General features: G+C 39.8%; 1 long non-coding RNA gene across 1 annotated transcript in view; it reads right to left on the bottom strand.

Moving 5' to 3' along the window:
• LOC126082613 (uncharacterized) overlaps positions 1-12,970 on the bottom strand; it is a 35,648-nt gene that overhangs the window by 12,667 nt on the left and 10,011 nt on the right. Inside the window, exon 5 of the long non-coding RNA XR_007518585.1 lies at positions 60-180. This is a non-coding gene — a long non-coding RNA (uncharacterized LOC126082613). The remainder of the gene's footprint in view (positions 1-59; positions 181-12,970) is intronic.

Raw genomic sequence — 12,970 nt, 5'->3', positions numbered from 1 at the left:
AAATCAAATTATATTTTCTGAATAATATATAATAGTCTCTAAATTTTATTTCTCTGTACCTTAAGAGTCAAAAGCCAGAGAACACCTAATTTAATTTTGTGTACATTTTCCCAAAAGGGATCAAGATGGTGATGATAACTCCAAATCATGCTCAAATTTCTTGGTTTTAGTCTTCTTCCCCTAAAAAAGAAGAGCAGACAATGAAGATTTAAAAACATTTAAACAGCATTCTAATGCAAAATCGAATTTTAATTTTTAAATGGCCTACTTTGCAAAATGAAGTCCCTGGGTGTTGCAAATGGTTAAAGCTAACTGAAAAGTTGGAGGTTCAGGTCCACTCAGAGGTGCCTCAGAAGAAAGGCCGGGCTATCTAGTTCCCCAAAATCAGCCACTGACAACCCTGTGGAGCACGGTTCTACCCTGACACACGTGGGATCAGCCACTGACAACCCTGTGGAGCACAGTTCTACCCTGACACACGTGGGATCAGCCACTGACAACCCTGTGGAGCACGGTTCTACCCTGACACACGTGGGATCAGCCACTGACAACCCTGTGGAGCACGGTTCTACCCTGACACACGTGGGATCAGCCACTGACAACCCTATGGAGCACGGTTCTACTCTGACACACGTGGGCTGGCCATGGATCTGAGTTGGTTCTATGACGACTGGTTTATACTTTGGAAAAAAAATAGCTCATCTTTATCACTCGTTTTTATTCCTCTACAAACTCTACCACAATCATAAAAAGGTAATTTATTGACTTTTTTTTAAAGAACATATTTCACCAAGAAAGAATTAAAAGAACAATTACTTTTAATTTTTTTTTCTCCTCAGACACAGACCGTACTTCCCAAATTAACTTCTACCATTACGGAAAATATTTTAGTTTTAAAATATTGGAATATTCCTTATTCCACATAATGTCTGAAGAATTTCTCAGTTGATTCCAGGCATTCATTTCAATGGAGTCTTTCTTTGGTCACTCGATAATTCAACCAACATTTATGGAGTGCCAGTTACGCGCTAGGCGAAACAAGGCTGCAAAGATACATTCCCTGCACTCAACAATCTCTCAGCAGACATTTAATGAATAACTTTATTTTCCTGTAATAGTAAAATAAGCAGATCCGCATTCCTCTAAGCATCATTAGCTAACCTCTTATTTTAAATGGAAGTCTCTCTTGATGTAAGTCTCTACAATTTAAGGCACTCAACGCACTGTTGAAGATTTTTAAACCAAATCTGGTATTTTTTTAGTTTCATGTTAAGCCATATTTCAGATCCCTTAGGGGGGGTTTGTCATTCATCCACGTGATAAATATTGGAGTGTCAATGTGTGTAAGGTAGTGTGTTTGTTTCTTCAGGGGCTAAAAATGAGTGGTATGACCAACACCTGATGGAGGAGCACTGGTGGTGCAGTGGTCAAGATCTTGGCTGCTAACCAAAAGATCGGCAGTTCGAACCCACCAGCTGCTCCTTGGAAACCCTACGGGGCAGTTCTACTCTGTCCTGTAGGGTCACTATGAGTTGGAATTGACTCGATGGTGACGGGTTTTGGTTTTGGGTTTTTATCCTGATGGAGGTCTCTGGGTATTGCAGGTGGTTCGTGCTCAGCTACTCATGGAAAGGTTGGCTGTTCGAACCCACCCAGAGGCATCACAGAAGAAAGGGCTGGCGATCAGCTTCCATAAGATTATAGCCGAGAAAACTCTGTATACACATGGGGTTGCCATGAGTCAGAATTGACTCCACAGCAACAAGTATCCTGAGATGGCAGAGGGCACTGCACCCTCTTCCTCAAGCCTTCCTGTATCTGATTCTTCTCTAGAATCAGGAATATGCACAAAAATATTAACTGGGGCCAGGGTTGAGGATTATACAATTCTATATTTTCACTTAGATAACCCAATGTGTATTTGTTCTTTAATTCAAAAAAAAATTTTTTTTTAATTAAAAGATTATAAAACCATATTCTCTGGAGTCCAAGGCAGTTCTCAACTTCCAAAAGCCCTTCCCCAAGTTGTAACATTCAAAATGCAAGCTATGTAAAAGAACCCAGGGAGGAGAGCTTTAATAATTCAGATTTTCTTCACTTTACCCCCTGCCAGCTTTTCTTTGCTAAGGAGGCTCTTTGTTTTCAGTTATTCTACAAGTATGTCCTGAGGCCTCCCTAGAGGAGATGGAAGGTGAGGCTGTGTGTGGCTTTATCATCTTTTACTCCAGGTGGGGTTGTGAAGACAAGGGATAGTTAAGGAGTCTCTGGGTGGTACATACTGTTAACCTACTCAGCTGCTAAGGGCTGCTAACCTAAGGGTTGGTGGTTCCTCCCTGGAGAAAGGCCTAGTGATGTACTTCCAAAAAATCAGCCATTGAAAAACCTACAGAGCACAGTTCCACTCTGACACACATGGAGTCACCATGAGTTGGAATTGATTCAAGGGCAACTAGTTCATTAGTTAGGAAGAACTGATGCGTCTGAACTGTGGTGGTGCTGAAGGATATTGAATATACTGCGGACTGCCAAAAGAATGAACAAATCAGTCTTAGAAGCACAATCAGAATGTTCTTTCAAAGTAAGCAAGCTAAAGTCTCTTAGAAGAGCCTTCAGCTTGCTTACTTTGGACATATCATCAGGAAGGACCAACTGCTAGAAAAGGACATCATGTTTGGTAAAGTAAGGGCCAATGAAAACGGGGAAAACTCTCAATAAGATGGTTTGACACGATAGCTGCAATGATGGACTCAAACATATCAACAATTATGAAAATGGTACAGCACCAGGCAATAAGGTCACCATGAGCTGGAGCTGACTTGACAGCAACTAAGAACAAAAAGTTAAGAACTGACTTGTGGGAACCTGGCTCTCAGGAGCTCAGTGATTGGCAGTGTCATAGTAAATAGAGACATCAAATTTAGAACTTTTTTTTTACTGCAAGTCCCAGACACAGCTTGGTGGGTGTTTATGTTTCGAGTCATACAAGTGTTACATCCTAAAGTTGGTTGTGAGGCGTAGTGACTGATCACAGGTGTTCTGAGGACAAACTTTTCCTGCCAGATAAGAAGGTTCTGTGAGCCCTTTGAAAATTTATCTTCTTCAAGTAACCAGTTTACGAGTAATTAATTCAGATTTTTGTTAACATTCTCTGTTCTCCACAACCAGTCACACCGTACCTGGAAATAGTGTTTTTCTCTAGGACAGTGACAGGAACAGATTAACCAGTGAACATGGTATGCATGGGCTTGTTTACTTGCTAATCTGTGGTGAGCAATTTCACATGAGTTTTACCACATCTCTGACGTGGTGGGAGAGGAAAAATTGTGCACTGGGATTGATGGAGAGGCACAACGGGCCCGTGTGTGCCTTGCTTATTAGGTAATCTGGCCCAAAGGTGAGCTGGCTGAGGCCACACCACTGAACTGGAGGCAAACCACTTGGGATAGTTGACCTTCCTTCTCTACCTCCAGTTGTTTGGTGGGAATCCTTTTATTGGGAGCACTTTGCAGTAAATAATTCGAATATGGACACCTCTGTTTTAATCTCGGCTCCAGCATTGATTCCCCAGGTCACATAAAAAAAAAAAACAAAAACACATAGGCCTGTCCAAAACCTTACGCCTGTTCTCCCTGAGATTCTGAGACTAAAAAGAGAAGCAATGCATCTTACAACCTTTTGGAATAAATACATGTATATATAGTTTGCAGTTCAGACTGATGTTTTTAGCACTTTATAATAGTGTAGGCTCTTTTGGTCAAGCACATTAGTGGTACATTACTGGAATAAAATTTGGAGGCACGCCAAATATCTTCTGATTTGACAACGAAGTGGGAGTGATAGCCAACTCGAAAGTAAACCAGCATCTGTGAAGCTTCCTAACATGAACATAACTGATTTTATATTGATATTTTCCAGTTTCCTCATTTGCTTTTCTTTTTCTTCCTGAGTAGTATGTTTACTGTTGTTATTTTGGATCAGTTTTTGTAATGCTGGTATTAAGCGAGACAGCTATGTAAACAAGTTGCAGGGTATTATTAGTTTATCAGAGGGATGTCTGGTCCATTGCCAAGATTCATTGATCTGTTTATTATGACTTTATCCAGTACAATTTTAGTGGCAATTTAAAACATGGTCTTAGGGTTTCACTTACAGAAGTCCACTGGTTCATTTATTAACCCACATTTGAGGGCTAACCCACTGTATAATCTTACCGGCATTATTATGACAGTTGTTATAATCCACCGCAGCCAGGGAGCAATATCCCAATTATACGTTCTATTGTTTCACTTGTGATATGAGAGCAATACAAATTGTTGATGATAATTATGTTGATTTTCAGCAGTTTGCAAATTAGTAAATTAGTACATTTAGAAGTATAAATATACCCGAAGGCTAATATGTGTGTTGGGGCTAGTTAACAAGTATTTATTGAGTGCCTACGGTGTGTGTGGTGGACTATAATAGGCACAGTGGTAGGGATACCAGTGATAGTATAAAGAAACAAAGAACAGGTTACAGTTTTTGCTAGATATAAATGAAAGTACCTTACTAATTTAGTTTTTAGTAGTAACTAACAACCCTGAAACTTAATGGCAAAAAACCATTGATTTATTATTTCTTATAAGTCTGTGGGGTGCCAGCTGATTTCGCCTGGGCTAGGCAAGATCAGCTCCCACACATGTTCTCAGGGCAATGTTCCAAGACGGTGAAAGAGGAAGCTGGGATGCTCTTGAGGTCTAGCCTCAGAAATTGGTTATGACTTGTCTGCCCATCCTACTGATCAGAGGAAGACAGAGGCTAGCCCGGATTGATGGGGTTTCATAGCCCAGAAACAGACTATACCTCTTGGTGAAAGGAGTGGCAAAGTCACAAAGGCATGAACATAACAGGATGGGTTCATTTGATGCCCAGATTTTGCAGTCTACCTGACTTAACATGGAAAAAATGAATCATAAGAGTTGTTTTGCATTTTAAAAGTTCCATTCTATTATAACAGATGATCAATGCTAGATTAAAACCCAGTTTACATAGGTTCCTTTTCCTATGTCAATTCACATTTCTTAAGTTTTGAAGAACCTGTGTGTATGATTTTCTCATCAAAGCTTCTGGTCTAGTGTACTGAAAATAGTGAGCTGCTATTTGACTTAATATTTAGTTTAAAAATACTGGACTGCTGCTATTTATGCTTAAAAAATTGCTAGAGGGAGTTAATTGCAGTGCCCTGGAAACAGAGAAACTAATTAACTTTGTGCTTCCCAACGTTAAAGTTCATTTATCTTCAGGGGCTTTTAATTTTTTGAGCCTGAAGGCACTGTCTTCTTTTTTTAAAGAATATCTTCTAACAGTAACAGCAGGCTGTAAAGTAATATTATACAATTGGAGAGAATCAGGTATTAACTGCATAGCAATTTAGATGTGTTCTGTACGTAGAATCAATTTCCTTATACATTATATTGTTACTGAGAATTTTTTACACAAAACATTGAGACTTGATTCACAGATCTCCTGGAAACAAGTTTTTCAGAATCAAGTTGACTATGTAATTTATTATTTAAACTGTTTTTGGAATAGGTTACTCATTTACGTGATTCAAAACTCAAAAGGTGCCAAGGGATATATACAGTCAAAAGTCTCACTTTCCATCACTCATTTCTCCTTCGGTGGCAATTCACGCTATCAGTTTCCTGTGTGTTCTTCCAGAGATACTTTATCTGTGTACATTCAAATATATATAGATATTCCCTTTCTCCCCCCTTTTCACACACATGGTAGCATACTACATCCACTGTTCTTCACCTTGCTTTTTCCTCTTACTCTATTTTACTCCAGTATTTAAAGCACTTTCTCATCCTTATTTTAGAGCTCCATCGTACCCCATGGCATGGATGTACCATAACTTATTTAATCAGCTATAGAATGGACACTCAGGCTGTTTCCTATCTTTTCCCATTACAAAGCTATAACGAATTACTGTCACTTTCCTCGAGTGGAAGTCTATCTAGAAGTTCCTAAAAGTCGAAAGGATATATGCATTTGTCACTTGGATAAATATTGCCAAATTGCCTTTTCTAGTGACTGAACCAATTCATACTTCTATAAGCAGTGTCTGGGCCTGACCTCTACACCCTTTCCAAGTGTTACCAAAGGGCTGTGTTGTTGACTTTAGTGATTGTTATTAAACTTGCTTTTCTACAACACTTTAAAATGACAACATACTTAATCCTAGTCTGAATTAACACAACAGTGGGTTGGGTTTTATCATCACCATTCCCTGGTGATGGCCTGGAGGCTCACATACCCTATGTATGTGAAATTGCCTAGAGTCATACAACAAATAGAGGTAAAAATCAGGACTTGCCCCAAGTATGATTTTTCAGTAGTCAAATGAAGCAGTTTTAACATCTGCCAGAAGTTATGTAATCATACAATATGTGGCTTTATGTCTGGCTTCTTTTACTTAGCATGATGTTGAGGGTTCATCCGTGTTGTAGCATGTATGAGTACTTCATTCCTTTTTACGGCTGAATAATATTCCATTGTACAGACATAAAACATTTATTCATTTGTCAGTTTTGGACATTGCAGTTATTTCCACTTTGTGACTATTATGAATAATGCTGCTATGAACATTTGTGTGTAAGTCTTTGTACGGACACATTCTCAATCCCCTTGCATGTAACACACCTAGGAGTGGAATTCCTGGGTCAAATGGTAGCAGTATTCAACCATTTGAAGAACTGTCACGTTATCTTCCAAAGTGGTTGCACCATTTTACATTCTCAGCAGCAACGTATGAGGGTTCCAATTTCTCTACATCTTTGCCAACACCTGTTATTACCTGTCTTTTTTATTATAGTCATCCTAGTGGGTGTAAAAGGAGTCATTGGGTGGTTCAAATGGTTCAATGCTTCACTAGTGGCCAAACGGTTGGCAGTTTGAACCACACAGAAGTGCCTCAGAAGAAAGGCCTGGCAATGTTTCTGACCAGTCATAGCCTTGAAAACCATATGGAGTACAGTTTACTCTACACACATAGGATCACCATAAACCTGAACAGACTTGAGGCAACTGGTTTGTGTTTCTGTTTTTTTAGTGGGTGTGAAGTGTTACCTCAATGTGGTTTTGATTTACATTTCCCTAATTATTTAACAAGGTTGAACATCTTTGTATGAGCTTACTGGCCATTTGTACATCTGCTTTGGAGAAATGTGCATTCAAATTCTCTCACTGACCATAATTCAATGATTATTCTGGACACCAAATCTCCTGTTTTGGATTTGCAGCAACATATCTCTAGGCAATTTTCTCTTATTTCTCCCCTCTAGAATTCAGACAAGGTGTATCAGTTGATCACAACCTTTGGGCTAATAGAGGCCCAGTAATAATTGCTATTCATAATCATTTTAAGGTCTGCTCAATCTTGATGTGCCTTCCGGAATATGAAAGAAAAAATATTATGCTAATTATAAGATCATTTTAGAATTTATATATATTTTAATTACTCTGATTCTTAAAAATTGGTAACGGACATAGATTCTAACTAATCCTTCATTCCTAGGATACCTGACTTCATTCAATTCTATACATTGACATTGCTGCCTGAATAATTTTCAACAGTGTAAATCTGACCACATCACTCCCTGACTCAGAAGCTTCTATAGCTCCCCATTACCTAGCTATAGAAATACTATCTTCTTCTGGAATTCAAAATCTTTTCACCTTTTTTGCCTGCAGTAAAAAAAATACATTTTATATTGTGACCCAGAACACAAACATACACATAAGCAAATAACACTGCTCAAACAATTGCAAACCAATCTTTCACATTTTCTACCCTTACTGCACACAATGTATTCTGGTATTTTTAAATAAACAAAAATGCTTGATAGGGCTCACTAAACAGATTTTCAAACCTGAAATCTGAAAAACAATATTCCACTGCACGGCCAAATATGGCGAGATTCTTCAAGAGCTTGGCAAAATTTACTCCAGTGAGTCTCAAACCTGGTTGCATGTTAGAATCACTTGGAAAATTGAAATTCAAAACTGAGAATTGAACTTGAAAAACAAAAAACGAGCAAATTAAAAACAAAACATAAAACTATTATTTAAATCTTCACCCTTGAGAATTTTCATTCTTAAGGTTTGGGAAGGGGTTCAGAAACCTGGGTTTTTATTAAAAGCTCCCAGGTAATTCAGTGGAGCAGCTGAGTTTGGGAAAAACTGCTGTCAGTCTGTACAACTTTCCTCTCCTTCATCTCAAATGTTTCTGGCTTCTTGCACATTCTTTTCCCTTTACCTGGAATTCGTGCCACTGCCTCTTAGAATACCTCCCGGCCCATCTCAAACATCACTTCCTACCTATTTCCCTACCCAGAAGGGTCTCATTTCCCTTGAGTGCTCACAAGTCTTATTGTTTTGCTGATGGAACTTCTCTTGCCCCACCTCACACTGTAGCCCCAATGTGCTTATCTTCCTACTGCATTGTAAGCAACTCTATTATAATTGTACCTCAATGTATTCAGAGTCAGGATTTGATAAATTCCCTTGAACTGGGGTTGAAATACAACCTTTCATTCTGAGGCCAAGCTAGTTAAAAGGGAGTTTAAGCAACATCAGAGGCTACTATATTTTAATGTGATATTATGGGCATGAATAAGTGAAGATTAAGCCTTTCTGCAAGGGATATTCACACAATCTAGTCTTTAGTCAGCTCTTTCCCAACTTTCTGCTCATTATAGCTCTCCAAAGGAAGAAACAATACCCCCTCCACCCCCAGATCTAAATGCCTATATCCAAAATAGATCAGGATGGAAACCCTCTCCCCATTCTGTGTGGAGTTAGGCTCCTTTAAGAATTCCCAGTCTCTGTGACCTGGGGTTTCCAGGTCATGTCTTTGAGGTTGAAGCAAATCAAATACCCTAAACGTTATGTTCCCATCTCATTTGGCTGTGCGTGATCAGAGCACCGATATAGTATTAGGTTTTCCATTTTGCATGGGTATAAATTAAAGCACAGAGAGGATTTGATTAGCTCAAGATCCCAGAGTGACGAGCAATGATGGGAATAAAGGCTTGCTCCCCAGATTCCTGGCCCAATTCACTCCGTACCAAACCACAGGTATGCCGCCTTTTTGCTGATGAGGCCACACAGCGGTGCTTGGAGGGGATACCCATTAGCTCTGGGAGGATGAAGGCACATAGGGAAGCTTCCAAGAGAGCCATTTCAAGAGTCAGAGTAAGAGCCAATGGCATTCTGGAAGTCTGAATGAGCATTTCTGAATATGGTTTAGAAAACATGTGGTTGGCAAATACTTAATGGGGTTTTAGGATATTTATCTTATATGTCAGGCCACTTTGCATTTATGGGTAACATCTAGTCTTGCATATCTACCTCCTCCTCTGAGTGTAATGCTAATAAAATAAACCAATATAATGTTTTTAAAAGGACATTGTCATTTGAATTCTTAGGGAATGTTAGAAATTTAAAATGACATTAATGACAAAGCAACAGTGGTAGTGGGGATCAAACTATAGAACTGGGGATCAGAGTGGACAATGCCAAAAATTCCTACCTCTAGATATGTCTGGGAAGAGGGCAAACCACTGGGAGTTCCTACCATATACCCAAGGTTCCTATGTCTTCCCAGTCCAAACGGATTCTCTAGTTGATGAATCTAATCTCATCAGGAACAACAGACATATTGGGGCCTTTACCCACTTTGTAGACGGTTTTGGTTGAATACACACGTTATCTCTGCTCAGCCTCTTCCTCCAACTTTAACCTCTCCCACTTCTCCCCCTCCCTCAGGACACACCAAACACACTAGCTTTCTTTAAATTTTTTGGGCGCATCAGACAGTTTCTCACCTCAGGGCATTTGCAATTATTGTTTTCTATGCCTAATTAATAATGCTCTCAGCTAACTGGAAGGTTGGAAGTTCAAGTATAGCAAGAAGTACCTCAGAAGATAGGCCTGGCAATCTACTTCCATAAAATCAGCCATTGAACACCCTATGTAGCACAGTTCTACTCGGACCATATGAGGGCACGGTAAGACAAAATGGACTTGATGGTAACGGGGTTTTTTTTTTTTTAAAGAAGAGCTAATCTTACAAGGTTTATCAAGATTCTAATCTTAGCTGAATATCATCTCCTCACAGAAGCCTTCTTTGACGACTCAATCTAAAGTTTTACTCCAGTTACCCATCACCAACACCCCACCCCCAGTCACTCTGAATCACAGCACTCTATTTTTCATTGAAGCACTTATCACTATCTGAACTCTAATGTGTTTACTTGTTCACTGTCTGTCTCCTACAGAAGAGAGTAAGCTTACTGAAAGCAGCCTTGTCTACTCTGATCGTGGCTTTATTTCTAGCACCTATAAAAAAAAAAATAGCAGTGCCTAATATCTAAAACCAAACACCCATTGCCGTTGCATCAATTCTGTCTCATAACGACCCTAAATGACAGAAGAGAACTGTCCCAGAGAGTTTCCAAGGAGGGTCTGGTGGATTTGAACTGCCGACCTTCTGATCAGCAGCTGTGGCGCTTAACTGCTATGCTACCAGGGTTTCTGCCTAGTACTCAGTAGTTGCTAAATCTGTATGTGTTGAGTGAATGAAATATCCCTGAGTGATGTCACTGGGGTAAATGCCTATTCAACCCATGGGTTGCTCTAAGAAATTGCTTAATAATAACGATCTTTGGAATGACTTCAGCAAGTGCATTAGGTAATATCCCTAAAATGTCAACTGGCTGTAGAGTAAACACTGGCTGGGCTTCACAGTTCACCCAGCAAGATGACATACTCAGGGTTTGCATAGCCAGTGGCGTCAGCTTCCCATTGGGCAATCTGTTACATAGAGGGAGTAAAGGATGGAGGGCAGGTGTCCTGGGCTTCAGGGAGCAGCTGAGCCCAGCGCACAGAGTCTGCTGCAGGCAGCAGACGAGTTCTGATGAAAAGCAGAGGAAATTACAGTTGTCGGGCTCTGTGGTCACAAGGGCATGCGTTGCATTTGCAAAGTCATCACGGGATAATTCAGGGTGTAGCTTGCACACATTCTGCTGAAAGTTTTTTTTTTCCTACCACATCCGACACATGGTTTGCCAGAGGAAGGACACGAGATCAGCTGCAGTGATGAGCTGGCTTGGTGTTTTTAGGCCACAATTCTACTAAACCAATGACTCCCGTCTGACTCCTCCAGAAGAGCCAACAGAATTTATTTATTACCAAGTGTGAACAGCAATCACATGAAGCCACCAGATTGCTTTTGCAGGCCATGCCAAAGGGAGCTTATCTAAAAAAATTCTTGAATAATGACACTTTCAATGCTTATTGTCCGGAAATCTTTAAACAGTGTTAATCCACTTCCAAGCTATTTTATTTTTGTAGTATAAGTCTAGAAATTAAAAGATAATGAAAGAGAATAATTTAAAGCTACATTTGGAAAATATGGTGCACTCAATGTGTGTAAAGTAGGTAGACAGCTAAATAAATGTTCCGTCCTATTTGTTGGCTGGGACTGCAAATTCATGCTATGTTAGTGATTGGTACTTCTCCAAAGTCTGTAGTGATAAAAGAGAAAGAAGGCATGAGACTATATGGGTTAGTGGAAAAGCACTGGCATAGGGATCTGCAGTTCATGCTATAATAGTAGGTTTCCTACTTTTGTATCTGTGAACTTTGTAAAATTATTTGATCTGAGTTTCAATTTCTATGTCTGTAGAACGGAAATGATATACCTTAGAGGGCTATTGACAAAATGAAGTCAGGTAATCTGGGTAGAGTACTTTGTAAGAATTGGGTGTTAGCTCCAAACCAAACCAAGCCCCTTGCCTTTGGGTCGATTTTGACTCATAGAGACCCTTTAGGACAGAGTAGAGCTGCCCCATAGAGTTTCCAAGGAGTGCCTGGTGGATTCAAACTACCAACCTTTTGGTTAGCAGCCATAGCACGTAATCACTATGCTACCAGGGTTTCCGGGTGTTAACTCAGTATGAGGTAAATAGGGCCAGACCCAGGCAAACTAGACTCTGTGGGTGATGCAAACAGTTAACCCACCTGGCTGCTGACCAAAAAGTTGAGGTTAGCATCCTTCCAAAGGTGCTTTGGAAGAAAAGCCTGGCAATCTACTTCTGAAAAATCAGCCATTGGAAGCCTTATGGAGCACAATTCTAGTCTGACACACTGTGAAGTTATCATACATCAGAATCAACTCGAGGGCAACTGGTTACCCAGGCAAACTGTTTTAAGCTCAAAACTTCCAGCCTTTTTACACCTGGCCAAAAGCCCTAAAGCATTCTAAACTTGTCTACTTTATCAAAACGGCCATCAAGCTCACACTTACTGAATGATGGACTCTTGTGCAGAGTACTTCCTGTGGGTTTTACCTGGCTACAAAACCAAACTCTGAAAGTATTTAACATTGGTTGGTCACTTGGGGAGAGGTTTACCACATTGAGTAAGACCCTTACATTTTTTTTAGGCTAGGGAACTTGGCCCACGGTTCTGTAGAAATGAATAGAATTAGCCCAACAAACAATGAATGCCTTAGTTTATATAAGGCAAAATAGAAGATAAATGGCTTATGGCATCTCAGTTATGAGGTAAGGCTAAGAACAAGGGTCCTAAAATTTAACTAATCAATTACATTTTCTAAGCATTCTCAGAAAAAAAAAAAATTTTTTTTTTTCCTCAGCGCAGGGGTTAAATATTTATATGTACACGGAGCAAGAAGTACATGGTACATAAGGAGATATCTTCTTGGTAGAAGTGAGGTGCCTTACCTGTATAAGCACAGAGAACAAAGGAGATAAAAAGACATACCTAAGGGGGTCTCTGTGTGACGCAGTTACATTGCAATCATACACATAATGCAGAAGAAACGGGCTTTAACACAGCCCCCTCCTCCAAAGCAAGCAGCTAACACACTACATGGCTGAAGCAATAATACACCAAAAAAGCA

This window comes from Elephas maximus, chromosome 9 (genome assembly GCF_024166365.1).
Source record: "Elephas maximus indicus isolate mEleMax1 chromosome 9, mEleMax1 primary haplotype, whole genome shotgun sequence".
In the NCBI taxonomy this organism is placed as follows: Eukaryota; Metazoa; Chordata; class Mammalia; order Proboscidea; family Elephantidae; genus Elephas; species Elephas maximus.
Note: the sequence above shows the minus strand (reverse complement) of the source record. Positions and strands in the feature narration are given on the sequence as shown.